The 22,269-nt window shown below is 34.3% G+C and overlaps 1 long non-coding RNA gene across 1 annotated transcript; it reads left to right on the plus strand.

The window, feature by feature from the left end:
* The first annotated feature begins 4,741 nt into the window (after positions 1–4,741).
* LOC149958557 (uncharacterized) lies at positions 4,742–6,574 on the plus strand. The gene is made up of 4 exons (XR_016478303.1): positions 4,742–4,846; positions 5,119–5,180; positions 5,240–5,341; positions 6,367–6,574. It is a non-coding gene; the product is annotated as an uncharacterized LOC149958557 (long non-coding RNA).
* Positions 6,575–22,269: the final 15,695 nt, after the last annotated feature.

The following is a 22,269-nucleotide window of genomic DNA, read 5'->3' on the forward strand; positions in this document are numbered from 1 at the left end:
TTTTTCTTCATTAACTTATAAAACGATATTCATTTCTCAACTTAAAACAAGGGAGAAAAAGAATTGGATGTTGATTTTCTTTCTGGTAAGTGATTACCAAGGCTTAATAAACAGCCTTTGAATCGCTATCAATTTCAGAATTTTGGTTTACGGAATGGTAAAAAAAAAGTCCACTTATATGCTGTTTACTGCTGTATCTTGAATCACTTTTACACGATTTACTTTAACAGAGTTTTTTCATTTTTCCCAATAAAAATATAATCAAATGCTAAAAACTATCCTAAAACGTATTGTCGCGGCGAAAAAAGGACCGTTGTAAAAACTGAGACAGAACCGTCTGCTATATTTTTTAAAATTCAGAAGTGATATTGAAAACTACTAGATGGCGGTAGCCGTTTCCTTCTTGTGACGTTTTGACCCGAGTAAAATTCCGTCGGGGGGGGGGGGGATAAAAAGAGGAAAAGCATTTAATTAGTCCATGGTAGAACCCTTGGGTGGGCAACTTAGTTCGTTTTTTGTCTATCGGTACTTTTGAACCGCTTTTTTCGTTTTGTTTACTTTACTCGTAACTTCGTAATTTATTTTACGTGTTTTCTTATCGTCTTTAAATGTGTGATACATTTTCATTAATGTGGGTTCGTTGGTTTTATATTTATATTTGGAGATATGCGCTGTTGTTTAGCCTTCACTATTCAGTTAGATTTTTTTGTGTGCGTTTTAAGCCGGGAATTGTTTCATTACCGTGGGTATATCGATTGACCTTTTCTGGATTTCTAAGTATTTGAATTACCTTGTTGTTTGATTGGGTAATTATTATATATTTTTATTGAATCTTTCTGCTTATACAATGTTTATTACTGTGGGTATTTAGATTGATTTTTTCTTGATTCCTAAGTATTTTAATTCACTTGTTACTTAGTTGGGTTATTATTAAATATTTTTCTATTGGTTATTATTCTTGTTTGTTGATAATGTGGGCTACGATTTTATATTTATTTTTATCGGCATTGATTTTTATCGGCTTCGTTGGGTTGTCGTCATGAGCCCACGCAGTTTTTATTAGTGCTTTCACTTATAGTTTTGGTTTTCGCTTCAACTTTTGTTTTTCCATATACATTTGATTATTTGTACGGATATTTTACGTTTCGTGAGCGTTCTAATAATTTAAAATTTTGTATTTTATATTTCTCATTTTGTTGCTTTGTTAATATAATAACGTTTTGGGTCTAAAGTTGGTTTTTAGTTCTATTGATATTGGAAATTTGTTTAATGCAATAACATTTGTAATATTTAATATAATAAACAAGCTGACAAGCCAAAATATACCTCTCCTCGGAAGAATCATCCCTAGTGGTATTAATTTCTCGAGATGACCCTTAAAGATATCTCCGCATTTCAGAGTTATTTACTAAAAACGTAATCCCGGTTCAATCCCACCCGGTATAAAATTTTAATTAAAATTAAAATAATTGAGACGAAACAATTTTAATTTATTCAGAATAATATAAATTAAGTAGTTACAACAGTGATTTAGACGTACTAAAACAATGCACAATTGAATTTACCCCTATTTACAGTACAAGTTTATCAGTTCAACTTTAATGAAAGAAATATCTAAAGAGGGTATTTGTATTTTTCTCACTTACGAAATACTTGCCGCATCTTTAACGCTCATTTTATTTCAACACTCGTCCCTGATGAAGATGCCGTAGAATAGCTATATTCGACATCTGGTAGTGGACGATTCGTAGACTTCCTGTTGATGTTGTGACACAAACCGCGTAAAAAAGACCAATGCTGTCCTATTTCCAATATCATATAATGACTCGCACACCCAGGAAATCAATGACTGCATTAGGAATGTAGATTTCCAAATATCCACACCAAATGTATTAACAAGAAGCAAAAACCTTACCATTAACAAAGCACAAAAATACACTTGACTCAACGACAGCTCGTATATCAATAAACGTTAAACCAACGCCACCACATTAATACCACTATATTTAAGTCAATAAGAAAACCCGTAATTAAATGACAAAAAACTAACTAAGTGGACCACCCACGGGTTCTACCCTTTAACCATCGTATCTCTGCTGACTGCGCTAAAACAAGATTTGACCTTTAAAATTCCATACGTAAAAAATGTAGACTTTAGTAAAAAGATTTAATATACTCTTCCGCTAATATGAGTTTATAATTTTCAATGAAGTGTAACATGTATCGGTGGTTCTGTGGTAGAACCCTCGCCTGTCATGCAGGAGGGCTCAGGTTCAATTCCGCCCGATACTCTCGCCAATTGATAATAAGACGTATACCGTGAACATTTGGTGGAAACCCTGCGATTTGGACGTTGAGAGGTTTAACGTATAACCCTCAGCACTCGTTCCGTCCCAAACGTCGAAGATTATTCGCGTACATTCGCAAAAAAATACAGGGTGTCTCAATTTGCTCGATCAGGCCATTTTTCTCAAAATGTATCTATGCTAGGGTTCTGAAATTTTTAGGGTTTATTTGTAAGGTATACTACTCGGACAATTGATATTTCACGTTAAAAAACAACAAAAGGAAAATAAGCGTAATTTTTGGTCTACAAATCTTTGTTTGATGATCTTACTCGTAACCACGTCGAAATGGAAGACGCGGTCTTTGTCTACTTTGTCTAATTAGGTGTTGAACGTAATAATTTTCTTTAACAATAACTTTTTGCAGATCTGATTATTAACTACATAGCTGAAAGCATAAGTTCCCTAAAATAAATGTACATGTGTGTTGTGATTATGTACGATTGTTTACGTTAAAGGCTATTGCCTGCTAGTACAACTTGTTTTTTCCCCCGACCTCCAAACTCAGTGAAAAATAAGTCTTTTTCAACCGAACCAAAATTATTTTTACACTTTCGACTATGCCCTACAACTTTTCTATTGAAACATTTTGCGTGACACCTACCGGTGAAAAAATAAATTTTCCAAAACGGCACAAAATCGTTCGATTTTTCTGAACTTTAGTAACCAAAGCCTTCCATACCTAACAAATAAACACTGAAAATTTCAGATCCCTAGCATAGATACATTTTGAGAAAAATGGCCTGATCGAGCAATTGAGACACCCTGTATTATACACCCAATGACAAAAGAGGGCGCTTTTGGAAAAACCTTTTCTCTAATTACAAGAAACTGCGTACGCAGAGTTTACCCTTTGCTCCGAAAATGCGAACGCGTTTGCAGCCCAGACACACCAACACACACTCGCACACCCCGACAGACACGGTGATTGTAGTACCCTTCCTAGGGGACTTTGTCCCCTCGGAGAGGTAATAATAATCTACTGGTTGGGATAGTACCGGGATTACGTTTTCTTTGGAGGACGCTTTTGATGGCGAAATATCAATGAGTACCGTGTCCAGTAGTTAAAACACCCAAGGGCAAATTCTTCCGAGGAGAGGTATATTTTGGGAAGCTTGCCAACTTGTTTTGTAACACGTATGTGTATTGATGTGTCATTAATTACAAACAGAGTAAAAACAACCACTTGCTTATTTAAATAAATTGTATTTGAACTTTAACAACCTAACAAGTGACAAATCACTGAAATTATTAAATACAAGCAATCTGCTTCGTGTTTCCGGACTTATAAAACGACAGAAGCAGTCGGTAATAAACTCCAATCAGGGCTACCGAGAGAGCCCAGGTATAAGAAAGTCATTTCTACTAACGAGGAGAATTGCTCAAACACTTCCCCAGCACAGCGCGAGTAATCTGTACCGTTTGTATCCTTCATTGTAGGCAGTGTATTATTTTAAGTACTATTTTAAATGTGGCACTGGGTGAAAACTCGGAACAACTCCTTCTGCGTTGAGTTTGCAAGTTGTAAGAGTACTGCAAAATCATGGGCCCAATATCGTTGGCGCTGGATCGTTTACACGGTGAAAAAAGCTGTTTTCCGACCTCACTTATGACAAAGATTCAACATGTTAAAAGAAACCTCTTGAAAACCCAATCTACTCGATTACTAGTTCAAGTTTTACCAGAAGGGTTCGAAAAAATATTCAGCAAGCTTTTGGCGTTTTCCTCTGAAAATAAACTCAATAATTTATAGTTATTTTTCTAGTATTTAGTATTTTATTTAAAAAATATTCCAGCTATTCTTTTGTATTTATTTTAAATAAATAGCATAATACACCTCCAACGTGCCATATTTCAAATGACACAAAATGATTTTTAAATATAACTAATAAACTGTCACATTTCGCTTAACTGAGGTCACTGAAATACCTAATCGATGCAGTAAAAGGCGCTAACAGCTCATTATTAAATTTTTTAAAGTGATGAGTAGTAACTAATATTTCTCAAAGCGATCGATACGGATGGAGCAATCAGTTGTAAATTAAAGGTGATTTGGGGCCTTTATGTAATAAAAAAGGTGTTTTAATGTATTGGTCACATTGGCTACATTTAATCAAGGCATTCTTGAATGTCCATTGGACGTTTTACTTCATACGTCCTTTAAGGTTCTGGATTTTCTTCAGCTAAGCAATGGTTTTGCGTGTCTACATTTTATTGGGCCTTTAAATATAGGTCAGTATAGACAAGAAGGATAATTTAAACTTGAAACAAATAGTTCATATTTTACGCTTTATACACTTTATGATAATTCCGAAATTAAACATTTAAAAATAAGTGGTTAATTGTTCGGGAAAACAAGAATGCTGATAAATCTAGCTTTAAACAGCTATTCATAAATTTGAGTTATTTCCTCTTTCAAAAACCTTTGAATATAAAAATATTTGTTAAGTTAAGTACGAATCACGGCAACCTATAGACATAATTTCAAGCTATTTATCGAGGTAAGACATTTTTAACATAATGCAGGATTTGAGGGATCTTCGTTGGTAGTTTACTTTTAGTGAGAAGTATACTCAGCTAGGCTTATACCTCAATATGCACCACCTTACTCCCAAGTCAGCTAGTGACTTTTAATGCCTTTAATTATTACCGTTAACCGCTAAACGTTTTTATGGAAGACGGAATAAATTAATGCGTACTGACTGACATTCAATTTGAATGTCTGCATGTCATCTGCTCCATATTATTTCTTAGCAACAACTCAAATTTTCAGGCACAGCCACGAAGGGATAAATTTGTCTGCTATTTCACCATACGACAACAATAAGCTCACATGTAATATAACAGACATTAATGTTTATTACATTCGAACCTAATAAGTTGTTTGATTACAGTCGACTAAACCACCAAACTCACAATGGGAATTTCACCAAAGCCGAATTTAATCCTAACCGTGTTTGTGCTCGTATTGGTGATTGGTTTGCAATTCGCAGAAGGTAAACAATCCAAATCACATTTAAATCACAGCCGTTTGAAGCCAAACTCTCTTAAGAGCTTTTTAATATTAATTGGTTTTTAGGACAATATTTAAAGCAAATAGCCCAATTTTTCCAACTTTTCAAACTTAATATTTTTTTTAATCGCAGTAGTAATTGAATTTGGCTTAGGCTTTTGAGGAAATATTAAACATTAAAATGCTTGTCTCTTTCCTTTTAATAGTTCTTTTTATAAAGTAACGTGGTCTTCTTGTTTAACTGTTGCTCTTACGTCACAGTCTCCTACTTTTACAAGTCTACGAGCGCGCGCTACAGTCGCGAGGAGAATAGCTTTTTCTAGCGCGCGTGCAAATCGCTCGTGCGAAGAATACACTAATAAAGCTGGGTCTTGTGACGTAAGAGCAACATTTTAACAAGTTTGGCAAGACCACTTTTTATTTTATAAAATGAACTATTAGGATTGCAGTTCATTTAAATTATTTAATTTATAAGATCGATCCCAAATGTCAGTGGTGGTATTCTATTTTCCTTTACTTCTGCAGACTTTTGTATTCTACGTCATAACGGATTCTTCTCTCCCTTCTCACAAACAGAGACAATGGCACCCCCAGGCATACGGAATAATGAAGAATTGATTTACTTATAACTAGAGGTCGGCGGAACGAATAAATTAACCGGCAAAATTTCGATTAACCATAAAAAGTTGGGTTAATTGTTTTTATGAACATTTTATACGAATAATCAAAGATTTAACATGCAAAAATAATTGATCTTTTCGTATGTTTTTTGGATAATTTGCGGTTATGAATAAAAATAAATAATTGGATTCAAATGCCGACCTCTACTTATAACTTTTCAACCAGGCCTTCCACAAGCCACCGTGTCCCCCTTCACTTAATTTCTGGGGGTGCCACTGAGCAGAGATTACGGAACATGACGTAGGAGAAATCAGTTTTCACTAGTACGTGGAATGAAAGTTTCAACCACTGACTTCCGGAATCGATCAATGAAACCAAATGCTTTAGGTCATTACAATTCGAAGAGCGACTGCCTCAGCGCTTGTACCGCAGACGGCTGCTATTGCAAAATGGTCGTTATGAACTATACAATAGATGGCTCGATTAAGATGATCAGGTACAAATGTAATTGCGACGCCTGATGCTCAGATCATATTTAAGGAGTTAAGATGTAAAATGTCTTACAAAATTATTAATAAAATGTGTCAAAATCAAATACATGTTTGTTGTTCAATTTCTCGAGAATAATATAAATCGTGTAATGAAGTCTTAAAATATTTCTGTCGAGCTTATGCGTGATCAGCATGCGTGTTAATAATTGTTAATTATATAAACGGTTTACCTCTTACTGTCAAGGGAAACATGTCTGAAAACGTGGTCCTTTTTCTATTGCTGGTATTTTGGCTTTTGCGAAAAATAAATACCAATTACACCGAACCGTCCAATGAGATATGATTTCTTGCCATTTCATGTTAAGATGGTCTGTATTTATTAAACCATTTACCCACATGGACTTTTTGTCACTATTTAATTTGCTTCTTTCTCTCATTTACTTTTGGGGCTAGGACCAGGGGCGTAGGAACCAAGGGGGGGGCAAGGGGGCAATTCCCCTCCCTAGAATTTTTCTGGGAGGGGCAACTAATGTTATTGCCCCCTCCAACGTTTTGGTCAGTTGAAATCTTCAAAAGGCTCAAATTCTCATTTTAAAAGCAAAAAAACTTATAGAACCTCAACTGTGTTTAAATTTCAGTCTTTTCCCGCCAATTTACATAGTAGTAAAATGTACACGTGCATTCGGAGAAGCTACACTCCATTAAAAATTAAAAACCATTCTAAAGACCCCTTTTGGTTTCACTTTGCCCCCTCCAACTTCTAGAACGTTCCTACGCCCCTGGCTAGGACAGTGGGAGTTTAAATAAAAAACTAGCTCTACATGTGAAAAACAGCTTTTCTTTTAATGGTAGTTTAGGAATTTATCCACCAGAATGTGTTAAAGTGTAAAAAGACCACTACTTCTTTGGTGGATTTCTACTAAACAGTGTCGTCACAGTTCAGGGTGTTTCCACCGTTAAAATTCCTGGTTTCGTAAATATTAATTTAACCGTCTTCATAGCCCCCTAAGCATTTCAAGAAAAATTCAAAATAGCGAGTTAAGAGGCTTAGTCTTTAAAAGTCACTAACCGTTACAACAAAGACTAGTAAACTGTTGAGAAATATTTCCAAACTCCCTACTATTGCAGTGACTTAAAAATAAAACTGAACAGTCCTCTATTTCTAAAAACTCTCCTAAGTAGTCTGAGTTTACCAAAATATTTAACAAATAAATGGGGTTAGCATATTTAAAGGTTTGCAGAAATGATAATCTTAAATGCGAATCATGCAACACTTCAGATTTGGATACTGGAATCACCTAGGCTATAAGGCAGGCGCGTTTCAAGCTGCTTGAGTTGAATTTAAGTATTTTCAAACCAGGTTAAAACGTTAAATAAAACTTTTTTATTAACGGAGGAAACACATGGATATAACTAAAATCATAATTATTTTAATTCAAAAATTAACAATAATTAAATAATTAACAGGTGAGCTTTCGACCCGTGGGTCTTTGTCAAACTAAAGGAAAACATCCCTTGTCTAGAGTTATATACATTCACGATACAGAGTAAATAAAAAAAAACCACGACACAAGTAGTCTTTCTTACTGGATACAACAGTTTTTTATCAAACGCCCCCCATAGTTTCGCTGTTAGATTTCCATCGTCCAGATTTAATTTTCCAATATCATTGATATATACGCCCTCTATGAATTTTCATTTATAATAGTCAGGTTCCTTATATAAAATTAAAGGCTCATCAAATAAAATATCATGTATCTCATTTTTTCCAGTATTCCAAATATGGTTGGCCATCCCATTTTTTAAGTCACCAGTTTTTATACAGTATTTATGTTCACTGACACGTTTTTTTAGAGGGCGCTTTGTTTCACCAACATAGGGTTGTTTACAAATACAATCGAATTTATACACCACACATCTCTCATTGTTTACATTATTTATATTATTAGTAGTATTATTCCCGGAATTATTCTTAAAAATACATTTTAGATTTTTACCACCACTGCTCACTTAGCTTATATTAAATTTACTTTTTAGTAATCTATTCACAGTTTGGTCGCTTTTAGGGTACTTTTGGTCCGTTTTGGTCCATTTTTGGTAGAAAAGCAGTTGGAAAAACGAAGAGCCGTAATTCTACCACTCCTCCACCCCAATATCTATAATTCCAAGCAATGCTTTTTCCCTGTTACTATGATCTTCCAATCCTTTCTATAATTTAGTGGATACAAGTTTATATCAAGTTAATGTGAAACAAAATGGATTGAAGGTACAGAATAAGTAAACGTTATCTGAAACACTTAACTTGGAAGAGAATCAAAATAGGGTCAACTGATATTAATCCTACCCTCCTGAAATCCGTCGATATTAAGTATGTTAGCACGAAATTCTTCTATTATCCCGCTTACTGTTGCATATTTGGGTTCATCAATGGAGTTGTTTAGCATTTACCTAATCATTTGATTGAGGATTTAATAAATTATAGTAAATATTTCTACCCCATTAACACAATAAAATAAAACGTTATCTTAAGAGCAGACCATATACAGTACTATCGGAAAAGTATCGGTTGACGATACATTGGATACTGTATCCATAACATCCTCGTTGTCGTCGACATCGTCGCTGAACATGGTTCTTACCCATTCCGTCGCTAAAGGAACCTTCCGTACAACCATTTTAACAGCTCTATTGAAAATTGAAATTTTGACCATCCTGGAGCCCTTTTTATACGCGTTCAGTATCGATTAAGGGTTTTGCCCTTAGTTGTAAAAATAACATGCTCAAAGGTTAAGTAGTAAAAAATACCCTAATGACACCATGTATTTTCCGTGATTTACGAGCCGTATATACTAAAAAAAGTGTGAAACCAAATTTCGTAGAGTAAATCTACTGTTGTGGAAAAACCATCGGGTGTTCGCTAGGTCCCCATGAACAACGGGAGATGGGTAGTGAAAAGTTTTCTTAATGTATTTGGACTAATCCTTAGTAGAAACCACTCTCCTCGCGCATCCCCAACCTTTTCCCCTTTTTGTCAATCATCAACACATGTACGCTTTGGAGAAAATTCAAGTGTCCCGAAGAATCCCAATAACCTAACTGAACTCCATAACTGAGAGAGAGTGTTGACAAATTAAATATAACAATAAGTTTAATTTAAACATCGAGTCAATAACTGAAGTTTACAATAATTCAACATTTTTAAGTTTTGAAGGCAAATGGTAACTATAATTGTTTGTACTTTTTGATTAAATAAAATTTGCAATTTCCCGCAATAAAATTCCCCAAAATAATATATTTAATCTTTTCTTCACATTTAATCGATAGCAAACATCAAATACCGATATGAATCTCAAATGAAATCTAAGATATTGCGTCTAAGTACCGATTGGATAAATAATTATCTATTCCAAAAGTGATATTAAATATGATATCAACGTTCAATCGCTTATCAAAATGCTATATAAAGTTACTTAGAGGACAGAGAACTAAACTTTGCAGCTAAATCGATACTTAGTGGACTAATAGAAGCTTACAAACTATGGAATATGAAAAAGAGGTTACGATTTAGTTCTTTATTTTTTTAAATCAATATTTGACATCATATTTTCATAAACAATGTTGATAATATCTTTTACAAAACCATTTTCCCTCGAGAATATTTTCATCCAGGTCTCTGAGCAACCACCTAAGCTACGTTCCATGATGACACTCCACATACGGTCAAGTACACTAAAAGTATTATAATATTTTTTAAAGAAAGGAACTGCAATTAGTATTTAAAGAAACAGGGGATATAAGGGTTTGAAATCATTAGAAATTAGGGAAAGACGGGGGATAAGGGGAAATTGCGTTTAAAGACGTTTTTCGGTGTCTACCTAGGGCTGGTGGTCATTTTGTTTTGTATCTAATTTCGGAACTCACCTATCCTAGGGTTGATATCCATATTGTTTCCCTAAATTTTCTAAGGTCTTGAAATATAAAGTGTACAGATTTCCCCCACTTGATTCATATAATAACAAAAATAAACAAAATAAGAAACAGCGCTCATATTGTTGTGTCTAAATTTTCTTAGGTCTTGTAATATAAAGGGTACAGAATCCACCCGCGTGATTCATATAATAACGAAAATAAACAAAATAGGAAACAGCTGTTATTTCGTTTTGGCTTAATTTTCTTAAGTCTTAAAATATAAAGTGTTCAGAAACCACCGACGTGATTCATATAATATCAAAAATAAACAAAGGGGGGAACAGTGGGCATAACGGAGGATAAGGGAAAAATAAGGTTTTAAAACTTATTTAACATAGTTGGTTTTTGACATCGATGACGCAGACCAATGGTTATTCCATACAAAGTGAAAAACTATAAGCGTGATTTGAAAGCCTCGATAACGTCACCATGCGGCATTCTGAAGTATTCTTACCTTATTGACATTTCTCTATTATTAATGTTGATGCGTATAAAGTGTAAATGATAAAGGAGATCCAAACAAATATCTCGTGAAATCTAATGGCGCTATGGTGCTGCATCTATTATAACCTTTTGTTTGGGTATAATAACACAGATAATACGTTAAAAACGTCGCCATAGCTCTTCTTTCTAAGGACATCATTTTTAGATAGATTGATTGACCGATCCTTATCACATACCCATGATATATTTCCATATAAATATAACTGGACTTAGAAACAATTATCCCATTCTCGGTTTGAGAGTTTTATCAATATAATAGTAATTAACATATTTCAAGGGCTATCAGTAATTTTACTATCGAATTAATAACTGAATTTTACAATAATTCTACATTTTTGAACTTTGTAAGCATATGGTTACTATAATTGTTTGTACTTTTTTAGGGCCTGGTGCAGAGACGTTTTGAGATTCCTGTTAATTTTAACAGGATCGCAATTTAGCGATTCAGATTTAGCGAGCTGTTTACTTTGCGATCCTCGCAATCAAAATCGCGGTGCAGAGACGTTTTAGCTGTTATTTTTTACCCAAGTCACGGACCAATAGGAGAGCTCCATTTTTGACGCAAAAAGCTATCACGTGGTTATGGTTGGCTTGTGTTTTGACGATGAAATCCTGGCTCTTCTAATTAATAATTATCTTACTCTAATTATATTATTAGGTTTTATAATTTTTATAGTTAAATCCGTTATTTTAATAAAATATATTTATGTAATATAGCCACGAAGGGAAACCAAATCAGTTTCTGAAGAATGAGAGGTTATCCAAAAAAAATAGTGCATGAAAATTGGTTCCTTCTGATTATATAAATTTCTTACTCTTATTATTTATTAGTTTAGTTGCATTTACTACACAGTTTAATGGTTTTGTCATTTTAAAAATATATTTTTATTATATGGTTGGTACACCAATAAAATACCGAATGAAAATAAGATTCATTACTATTATAAGCCAACATTTTCCGAATTTGATTCTCTGTTAGAAAATGAGCCGTATCATTTGGTTTTTAGGAAAATATTTATTTCAAAACTTAGCTGATAGCAATTAAAATAAATCTAGTTATAACATACATCAATAAATAAAAAAACAGCAATTTCACGAGTGTTCAAAAATTGGTAATTGTCTAACGCAATTTCTAGCGAAATATCCTATATTAATCACACGTAAAACAATAGTGCTGCTTTTTGATATAAGTTGTTTTCAATTATCTGGCATTTACATAGCCTAGTCCAGGTATAAATTGTAACAAATGATATAAGCGTGTAGAATTAACTGCCAAACACTTTTAAGGTAATACCGAGGGGTCGGACATTTACCAAAATCCCGTACTTTGTCTAAAATTTCAAAATCTTTTAACTCTCTCTATGGTAAATTAACATTGAAATCCCAAAATCACTTCAAAATGTAATGATAAAATCGCCAAAATTTCTACAAAATTCTTGTACAAAATAATGGCAAGTGTCCGACCCCTCGGGTAATACATCAAATTGGCTCGGTAAGCTCTTGATGCATGCCAAATAAACTTGAATATTCCAATACAACTTTTATCGCAACTCCTAGTCTACCTGAGGATAGGTTTCTTCTCGGTATATGAATTGGTATAAACGCTGGTTGATAGCTAAAGATCTTTGATACACTGAACAAATTCACCATGTCATTACTGGCTCATTAGTTAAAACCCACTGCATACACTACCAGCAAATAAGGATCTATAAATAAACCAAGGCTTAGAATACACCCAAAGTAGTAATGTATAAAATTCCCTATTATAATTTATTCTTACCTGTAAAATTGCTAAGAGTGGCTGGCTTTTTTCTGTTTCGTAAATCATGATTGTGTTTAGGCCTTGGCTCTGACAATAATTTGTCAAAAATATTTTTCGGAAAGCGATAATGAGCTAGAAACTCAAATTTTAATAATTTAAAAGATTCTGACCTACCGTGTTGTAATATTTATCTTATTAAAGTAGGTAAAAAGTGTTTAATTCTCAATTTATTTCCCGAGCTCTTTGCGTAACACAATCGGCCATTGTTTTTGCGAGCTTTTCGGCGGCTAGCGACTGCCCAAGACCACTCGCAAAATAAACAGAGTGACTTTCTGTTATTTTAGCGAGCGAGATGTCTCTGCACACCGATTTGGCGCTAAGTTCGATAGCACGTGCGTTTTCTGTTAATTTAGCGAGGAATCGCTATTTTGCGATAGGAAAAAATGTCTCTGCACCAGGCCCTAAAACAGTATTTGTAATTAAATAAAATTGGCAATTTCCAAGAAAAATCCCCCAAATTATTTTCTTTAATCTTTTCTTCATATTTATTCGATAGCAAACAACAAATACCGATATGAAACTCAAATGAAATCTAAGGTATTGCGTCTAAGTACCGAATTGGTCTCTACGATAAATAATTATCGATTCCAAAAGTGATCTCTTCCGACTACAAATTAAAATGCGAAATGAAAATCTCAATAGATAACTCGTAAATAAAACAAACAAAAAACAAATTTTTATTATGTTCATTTTAGTAAAGAGGCTGCAACGAAAGAAACCAACGTCACATTATATAGAGCCACTAGTTTCAAACTTCAACTATATACTTTTGATATATGTAAGTTTTCTTTATCTCCAAATGGTTATAGTTAGTATATTTTATCCGCCGACGAACTGTGCACTAACTCTTAGACAAATGAAAACGTTAAAAATTTGTCCAATATTGTAAATATTTTAAGTCAATAAAGAAATTAAGAAATATTTTAAATAAGATGTATTCTATTTTCTACAATAGTCACCTTTTATTTCTATAAATATTTCAATATTGATATTTACATATATTAAATCGCACAATTTTGACAGGACTTAAGCCGGTCAATGGTATACAACGTTACAAAAAGGTCTAATGGTACTGATTCACGATGACAATTCTTCTAGATTTTGTCTAATGATACTACTATTTTTAAAATATAATTTATCAAAATCAAATTTTATATTCTAAATAAATAAATGTGATGGATTTTATTTATCTTTAACTTCATTTGAATTGCTTGTGTATTTAACTTTAATTAATACTAAACACACTGGAACTGCATAGGAACCGTTTAGGAACCGGAACTGATCGGTTCTAAATTTTGAGAACCGGAACCGATAAATTAAAACCGGAACCGATAAAGCAAAAATTTAGGAACCGGAACCGGATCCCGAACCGAGATATTCCAAAAAAGTCGAACCGTTGCATCCCTACTGTTCACCACCTAAGTATTGCGTCACTCTTTCGTTAAACATAGCATTGCTAGTTCACCCCGCCTTTACGCGTTCACCACCTAAGTATTGCGTCACTCTTTCGTTAAACATAGCATTGCTAGTTCACCCCGCCTTTACGCGTTCACCACCTAAGTATTGCGTCACTCTTTCGTTAAACATAGCATTGCTAGTTCACCCCGCCTTTACGCGTTCACCACCTAAGTATTGCGTCACTCTTTCGTTAAACATAGCATTGCTAGTTCACCCCGCCTCTACGCGTTCACCACCTTAGTATTGCGTCACTCTTTCGTTAAACATAGCATTGCTAGTTCACCCCGCCTTTACGCGTTCACCACCTAAGTATTGCGTCACTCTTTCGTTAAACATAGCATTGCTAGTTCACCCCGCCTTTACGCGTTCACCACCTTAGTATTGCGTCACTCTTTCGTTAAACATAGCATTGCTAGTTCACCCCGCCTTTACGCGTTCACCACCTAAGTATTGCGTCACTCTTTCGTTTAACATAGCATTGCTAGTTCACCCCGCCTTTACGCGTTCACCACCTAAGTATTGCGTCACTCTTTCGTTAAACATAGCATTGCTAGTTCACCCCGCCTTTACGCGTTCACCACCTTAGTATTGCGTCACTCTTTCGTTAAACATAGCATTGCTAGTTCACCCCGCCTTTACGCGTTCACCACCTAAGTATTGCGTCACTCTTTCGTTAAACATAGCATTGCTAGTTCACCCCGCCTTTACGCGTTCACCACCTAAGTTTTGCGTCACTCTTTCGTTAAACATAGCATTGCTAGTTCACCCCGCCTTTACGCGTTCACCACCTAAGTATTGCGTCACTCTTTCGTTAAACATAGCATTGCTAGTTCACCCCGCCTTTACGCGTTCACCACCTAAGTATTGCGTCACTCTTTCGTTAAACATAGCATTGCTAGTTCACCCCGCCTTTACGCGTTCACCACCTAAGTATTGCGTCACTCTTTCGTTAAACATAGCATTGCTAGTTCACCCCGCCTTTACGCGTTCACCACCTAAGTATTGCGTCACTCTTTCGTTAAACATAGCATTGCTAGTTCACCCCGCCTTTACGCGTTCACCACCTAAGTATTTACCCATCATCATCACCCCTGCCTTTGGCTGTACACCACCAGCACCAACCCGGAGGGACGGGAGGGACGGGTGGTGGCCTTCCACTGTATACTCGCTGGTGGAAAGGGTGGAATAGGTGGAATGGGTTGTGTGAATACTGTGTATGGCCTAGAATCGGCTCGAAGACCCTACTATCATCTGCTCTTCATTCACTATCGAATGAAAAGGGATGATTGAAAAGTTATAAGCACACCTTCTAGTGTGTATACCCTAATGAAACTGAATCATTAGTGGCCTTCCACTGTATACTCCCTGGTGGAATAGGAGGAATGGGGCGGGGCCCTAAACTGTATATTTGCCTAGAATACTACAATAACCTTTGTACTTTTAAATGAGTCACTGCTGCTATGCTAGTACTCCATCGATCTTTTTTTCGTCCGGGAACCTGAACTCGAAAATGAGTAAGTTGTAATTACTCATCGATTATCGCGTAGTAAGAATTCATGTACTCAACTTCGCGTTATTTTGTATTTCGGTAGCAGTAATACATTCTGAAATATATCGAAAAGGTTTTTCGAAAAGGAATATTTCAACAATAAGCAGTAATAATAATTTATGGATCGTAAGACTGCAGTTTTTGTAAGCATTTCAATATTTTTTTCGCAACAATTAACGATGTATTTTAAGGCTATAAATTGACTGTACACTGTATTGTAGAAAACGTGAGGTAAAATATTAACTATTCTCTTAACGAATAAATTTTTCTTGTTGTCTGTGTAAGTTCTACATTATGAATTGAAGTTAGTCCTATTGACCTAAAACAAAAGGTCAGTTATACGTTTGACGCCAACTAGGTGCTGACGAAACTGGTGCAGATTAAATGACATTATATTTCTCCAAAAAGTCTGCGCTATAGAAAGCGTATTACTGAATTCTTGAACTGTTTGATTTTTCGGAATATATCTGATTTCGATGCGATTTTCAGCGATTTTCTACCGTTTTTTAAACCTGATTCTTAAGTGGCGGTTTTTATTAAATGGCATTCTTGGAATGGTTTCCAACAATAACAAAATAATAAAAATAATAATAATATAATCATTTAGGCTAAAACCGGCTTTTGATTAGCGCCTTAATCTAAAATAAATTTAAATAGCGTGTGGCTTATTTTAACAGTGCCCTATCAGCTTCCGATTGTTTTCATGTTTTTGGTTCTGAAATCATAGTGAAAACGAACCACGCAAGTGGTATTTAATCTCCGTGAATGCGTCCACTCTTTATGGTTGACTTATAGAGGTCCTGATATTTCGTCTTTTTATAGTGCCATAAAGAGTTGTTCTATATTTTAGTCACCTGCAAATCGCAGCCGCTGTAGCCCTTTAGTTTTCAATATGTACTATATTTAAAAAAATCAAAAAAAGTACAAATGGAAATTCCCTAAAAAAAGTACTAAATAAGGTCCAAAAAATATTTAAAGTTCATCTTTGCGAGTAAAAAAAGCGTGCATGTTTTGGCCTAGCAAAAGCAAGTTTTCAACACGAGAAGGCAACATACTCCGCACATGTTCAACGATATTAGCCTATTTAAGAGAATAAATTGCAACTTCAAGCGTCCTTAGAAAATAAATTCCTCCAAAAAAGAGAATTTCCCAATTTTAAATAAGCTCGTTGTCACAGGGTATCCGACTATGAAATCTTCATGCGTGAAGATTCTCCGGAAACTCTGGGTCAATGTTCGCAGGGGGGGGGGGGGGTGATTGCTACATGTGTGCAATCTATCGCTCCAATTTTTCCGGTAAAGTTGCACTCTTCTTCGTACCTCAATTTAACAGCAGCTTTGTGCACTTCGGTCACAGGAAACGTAATGGTACTAGATGCCGGTTGAAAGCCTTCGTAACGTCACTAAAGCACACTAGGTTGGCTGACACCAAAAACGATTTTGGCTTACATGCAGTTGGTATGACCCTTTCGAATAAAATCTAAAAATAATAATCGGCTAGGCTAATACCCAAGGCACCACCTTAGGCCTAAGTCATCAAGCGACTTTTGAAGCCATTAATTCAGGTGGCCGGGTTACAATGCGTAGGAGGGTGGTGACAAGCCCTGCATGCCACGCGTTCGAGCCAACACCTCCCTACACTAACTATTACCGTTAACCTCAACTAGTTTTTATGGAAGGGGAAACTTTAGATCTCGGGGGATAACCCCTTAAACTTGCAAACTCTACGCAGAAGGAGTTGTTCCGAGTTTTCACTCAGTGCCACAGGCTGGGATCGAAAGTGCTAACCACTCCGCCACCCCACAAAGCGATAATCGCCTTGAAAAAGAACGTTCAATTTTATAAATATTCATAGTTAAAAATTGTTAGATTTGTGAGATTTCTTACCTTCAAATCTACTGGCAAAGTGGTGGTTCTAATTCCTTGTAGAGGCTCCGTCAAGGTTTGACAAAGCCTAAAACCATATCACGCGTTAAGTGAAAATTTCTTCGGAAACGAAGGTCTGCTAACTCCCACACTTGATTCGTATCTCTATTAACTCTTTGAATTCGTAGATCACGACGTTCAACGCGATTACGATATTCTTACAATAAACGAAAAAGCTCAAGTTGGAACTTGAACTAAGGATAGTCCTATTATTAATCCAATGTCGGAAAAACAAAGCTTCCATTTTAAACGAAAAAGCAGAGGCTTAGTATATTCCACCACCAATAAATGAATGCCAAGTTTAGAACAATGTTTAAGGTGTATAAAATATAAATTAGCCTCGCAATTAAGCTTTAAACATACTCGCAGTAATATCAAAAATTCAGAGTTATAAAATACCACGAAAAATATCAAAATGGCAGTGAAAAAGAGCCCACTCTACAGAGTTTACTATAGAGAGGTAATCAGTAGCGGCGCCAGGATTTTTGGGAAGGTAGGCCAACCATTTGGAGGCCCCCTAAAATTATGGAGGCCTCACACCACGAATTTTTCAAATCCGTCCACGTGGATTATTTCATTTTTTTAAGCCAATGGTGCAAATGTTGGGTAAAATGAATACGCGACGAAAAAATTATAACTAATTATGAATTTAAACATTACTAAAAACAGAGTCTGTGTTGATCCTTTTTTGTGTACCGATAACACTTAACAAATGAGTGGTTATTTACTTATTTCTACGACTGAATTCCAGTCTATCAATTTACATTCATACCTTCGGTACTTCGCATGTACAACAGTACATCCCTTACATCAGAACTTACAACTTTATTAAAATTAATGTATGTAGGTACACTAAGTAAAGTAAGTTTAAGAACCATTTTTTTGTAAATATAAAATGAAAGATACAAATTACATAATTTTCTGATATTAAATAATTTGGACGACTTTTGTAGGGCCCTACCAAAATTTCAAGTAGACCCAGGCCGACACCGGCCTGTTGCTGGCGCCGCTTCTGGGTGACCAAAAAGGAAGGAAATGTTAGTGAAAATCAGGGGAGGGGGGGGGGTAAACTACCTAAATGAGAAATCAGCCCCATTTGGCCGGCCACTTGTATGGCCAAATCATTTGGCTTGCTTGGAGCCGATTGATGTGGGATTTAGACTTACAGAATAAGCATTTTTGTCATTTTTGGTGCAAACTGTCCAAAATTTCAAATGATTTGGACAAACTCGATCCAAATGAAAATTACAGAATAGCCTCCCTGAAGAATTTTCCATGTATTTACTAGTATTTATTTATCTGTGACTTTTACAGAAATTGTATGATTGATTTAAAACAACTTTACATTTAAGCCCAAATGATTTTTTAGAATTGCTCCTAACTGCGTCAGACTAGTCATGGATGAATACTGTATTCTACAAATCCATTATGTCCAAATGACTTTTCTCAAAGGATATTTCAAAAGCTATATTTTCTATTGAGTATACAAAAGATGTATACCATGAATTTTGTAGAACTCAAATATAACTTTACAGAATAGCTCAACAATAATTATGCCAGAGAGGTATTTTCGTTAAACCTTTTTCTGTCGTAACCCTTAAAGCATTACCAAAATTATAACAAAAACAGTTCTTCGAACTGAAAAAACAGTTTAGAGCTCGTTAGAGGTGCGGCCTTAAAGGGACATATATTATTTTTTATTGTTGATTAATTTATTATTATTAGTTTATTAGTTATTTATTGCAGTAAAAAATAAACTAATAATAGTAAATTTTAAAATTTTAATGTTAAATGAGTAGTGAAGAAAATAAATATAAATATGGATACCTTTGTTGGCAAAATTTGGCCAAAGATTTTGTGTTAAAAATTGGAGGAGCAGTGGACTGTGATTTGAAAGCAGAATGACGTCATTCTGTTGTTCACAGGAGTATTTTTTAATACTATTTCAATTAATTTGACAAATTAATCAACAATAAAAAATAATATATGTCCCTTTAAGGCCGCACCTCTAACGAACTCTAAACTGTTTTTTTCAGTTCGAAGAACTGTTTTTGCTATAATATATGCCCATTTATTAAGTGGTGGTTTAGAAAATTTGGTTGAGTCACTCTTGTAATTTTTTTAAAAATATTAAAAATGAAATGTATGTTTCAATAAATGTTTGTCGATAATTAAGCCAGTTTTTCAAAAAACAAGGAAACAAAAATAAATTTTTGTAATATGAATCGTGTACCCGTGTGTAGGTGCTGGTTTGCTCAGATTTAAAGAGTGTAATTTAATATTTTTAACAATATTTTTGGAAATACTACTGAAATTAAATACTATTATAAATAATTATAAGTGAGAAATATAGCAATTACAAAATTCGTAGTTAATTTTTTGTTACTAGATGGCGGTATAAAAATAGGATTAAATGTTCAAACTAAAATTTTAAATACTAATAAATTTAAACACCATTATGAATAATCAATTTATATTAAGTTAAAAATTCAACAATTCCGAAATTCTTAGTTATTTTTTTATACGAGATGGCGTTGGTAGCCTAAAATGAATGAAAATGACAAGAGAAGGAATTCTAGGAATATAAGAATTATTATTCGAGGAATTTAAGTAATATAATTTATTTGATATAAAAAGAAGAGAAAATGTTCAAACTTAAGCTAAAATTAAAATGAAAAAATATTAAGGGAAGCGAGATTCGATCTGACACCGGTTTACAGAAATGTGCGCGTCTGTAACCATTACACTGGCATCTCCGATCTGTGGGCTGTTTAAAAAGTATTAATTTAGACAAATTTGAACACATCCATGTTTAATAACTCTTTTAATCTTTACAATCGTAATGATTATCTCGTTTGGCATTACTGTACAAACTGGTAACGCCAATATAATAATAATAATCAACTGGGCTAATACCCAAGGCACCACCTTAGGCCTAAGTCATCATGCGACTTTTAAAGTCATTAATTCAGGTGGCCGGGTTACAATGCATGGTAACGTTCAAGTACAACTAATCTACTTAAATAATAAGCATCAATACCAAAATTTCTTAGTAATAAATCGAAAACCAGTGGGACACTGAGCAGCGCAACAAGGTTCAGGAAATGTGATTGTGATATACCACGGTAAATGTTACCTTAGGTATAATTGTAATATGAGTCCACATCTAGGTTAGGTGTGGTAACAAATGTGACCACCCGCTTTATCAATACAACTCTAAATGACCAAACTCACTTAGCTGGCCAAATTCAGTTTATTTTTGGTTAGTACAACCCAAAAGGGCGCCGAGATAAAAAGGGGGAAAAAATGATCTCAGCTTTTGTCCAATCTCGAGGAATAACAAGACAGTTGTTAACTTTCCATTAAAATGAAAAATACGAGAGAAATTTAGATAAGGGTTTGCAAATAGCATTTTACGGAAATCAAATATTTTTTCTAGTCACGTCATATACCAAATCGAATATTTTCAGACGGAAAAATCGAATCGGTTAGCCGATCAATTACCGCATTGAATTTCAAAAATAAAATAAATAATCGAATAGTTTGCAAATTTTGCAATGAAAACCATTATTTCAAATACGAGCGATTTGAAATATTTTTATTTTCATAGTATTAAATTAAAGTTCATATTTCTGATTGCATTTAATTGTTTAAGTTGAAAATTAAATATATATATATATATATATATATATATATATATATATATATATATATATATATATATATATATATATATATGTCCCACACGTTCACACAAAACCGCCTTGTCAATGCGCGAGTGCAACAGATCGGCATTCGGCAAATTTATTAACATTTTTGTTTAGTAAAATGCGGTTGCGCATTTGCCAAAAGCGGATTCATTTTAGGCAAAAAAGGAAAGATTATTGATCACGGAAGGATTGAAAAAACTTTGAAATGTGTTAAAATTGTGAAACTTGCAAACCTTCAACATGAGTAAAAAATTATCGTTTGTCTAATAAAAAATGAATAGATTTAATATTTTACCAAAGCGGATTTAAATTTCTTTTAAAATCAAAACATTTATAGCGGAAACTTTGCCCGAGATGGACGATTTCATTAAATGACTCAAATCTTTGGAGTTGTGAATTTTCGTTTTAAGTTTCATTATCGATTTTTCACCGATTGAAATATTTTTTCCTCGGACAATATTAAAATAATAAAATATTAAACTATATGACTAGAGGCTGGGCTCCGAAATCTAAGCCTCAAAACAAAGAAATAAACATAAAAATGAAGCCCAAATGTTACCATTTATTGAACAGTCACTTGATGAATTCATCAATGTGCATTAGGAATGTCATTTTTCTCGTAAGGTATTTAACTAATAGCCCACTTATTTGACAGCTAATCTCAATTTCGAATATTAAACAAGCAAAATACAGTTATCTTATACAATATTTTGGCTCAGCGGCTACAGCACAACCAATCAATTAAGCAACTACGCCAAGAGCCAATACTAGGGTTTAAAAACGCACAGACTCTATTCAAAATGTTTTAGTGTACCTAATAGTTAATTTTGTTAGATATTAAATTTCTTTTTTAATTTGCACC

The sequence above is a fragment of the Leiobunum rupestre genome, chromosome 2 (genome assembly GCF_980474605.1).
Source record: "Leiobunum rupestre chromosome 2, qqLeiRupe1.1.hap1, whole genome shotgun sequence".
In the NCBI taxonomy this organism is placed as follows: Eukaryota; Metazoa; Arthropoda; class Arachnida; order Opiliones; family Sclerosomatidae; genus Leiobunum; species Leiobunum rupestre.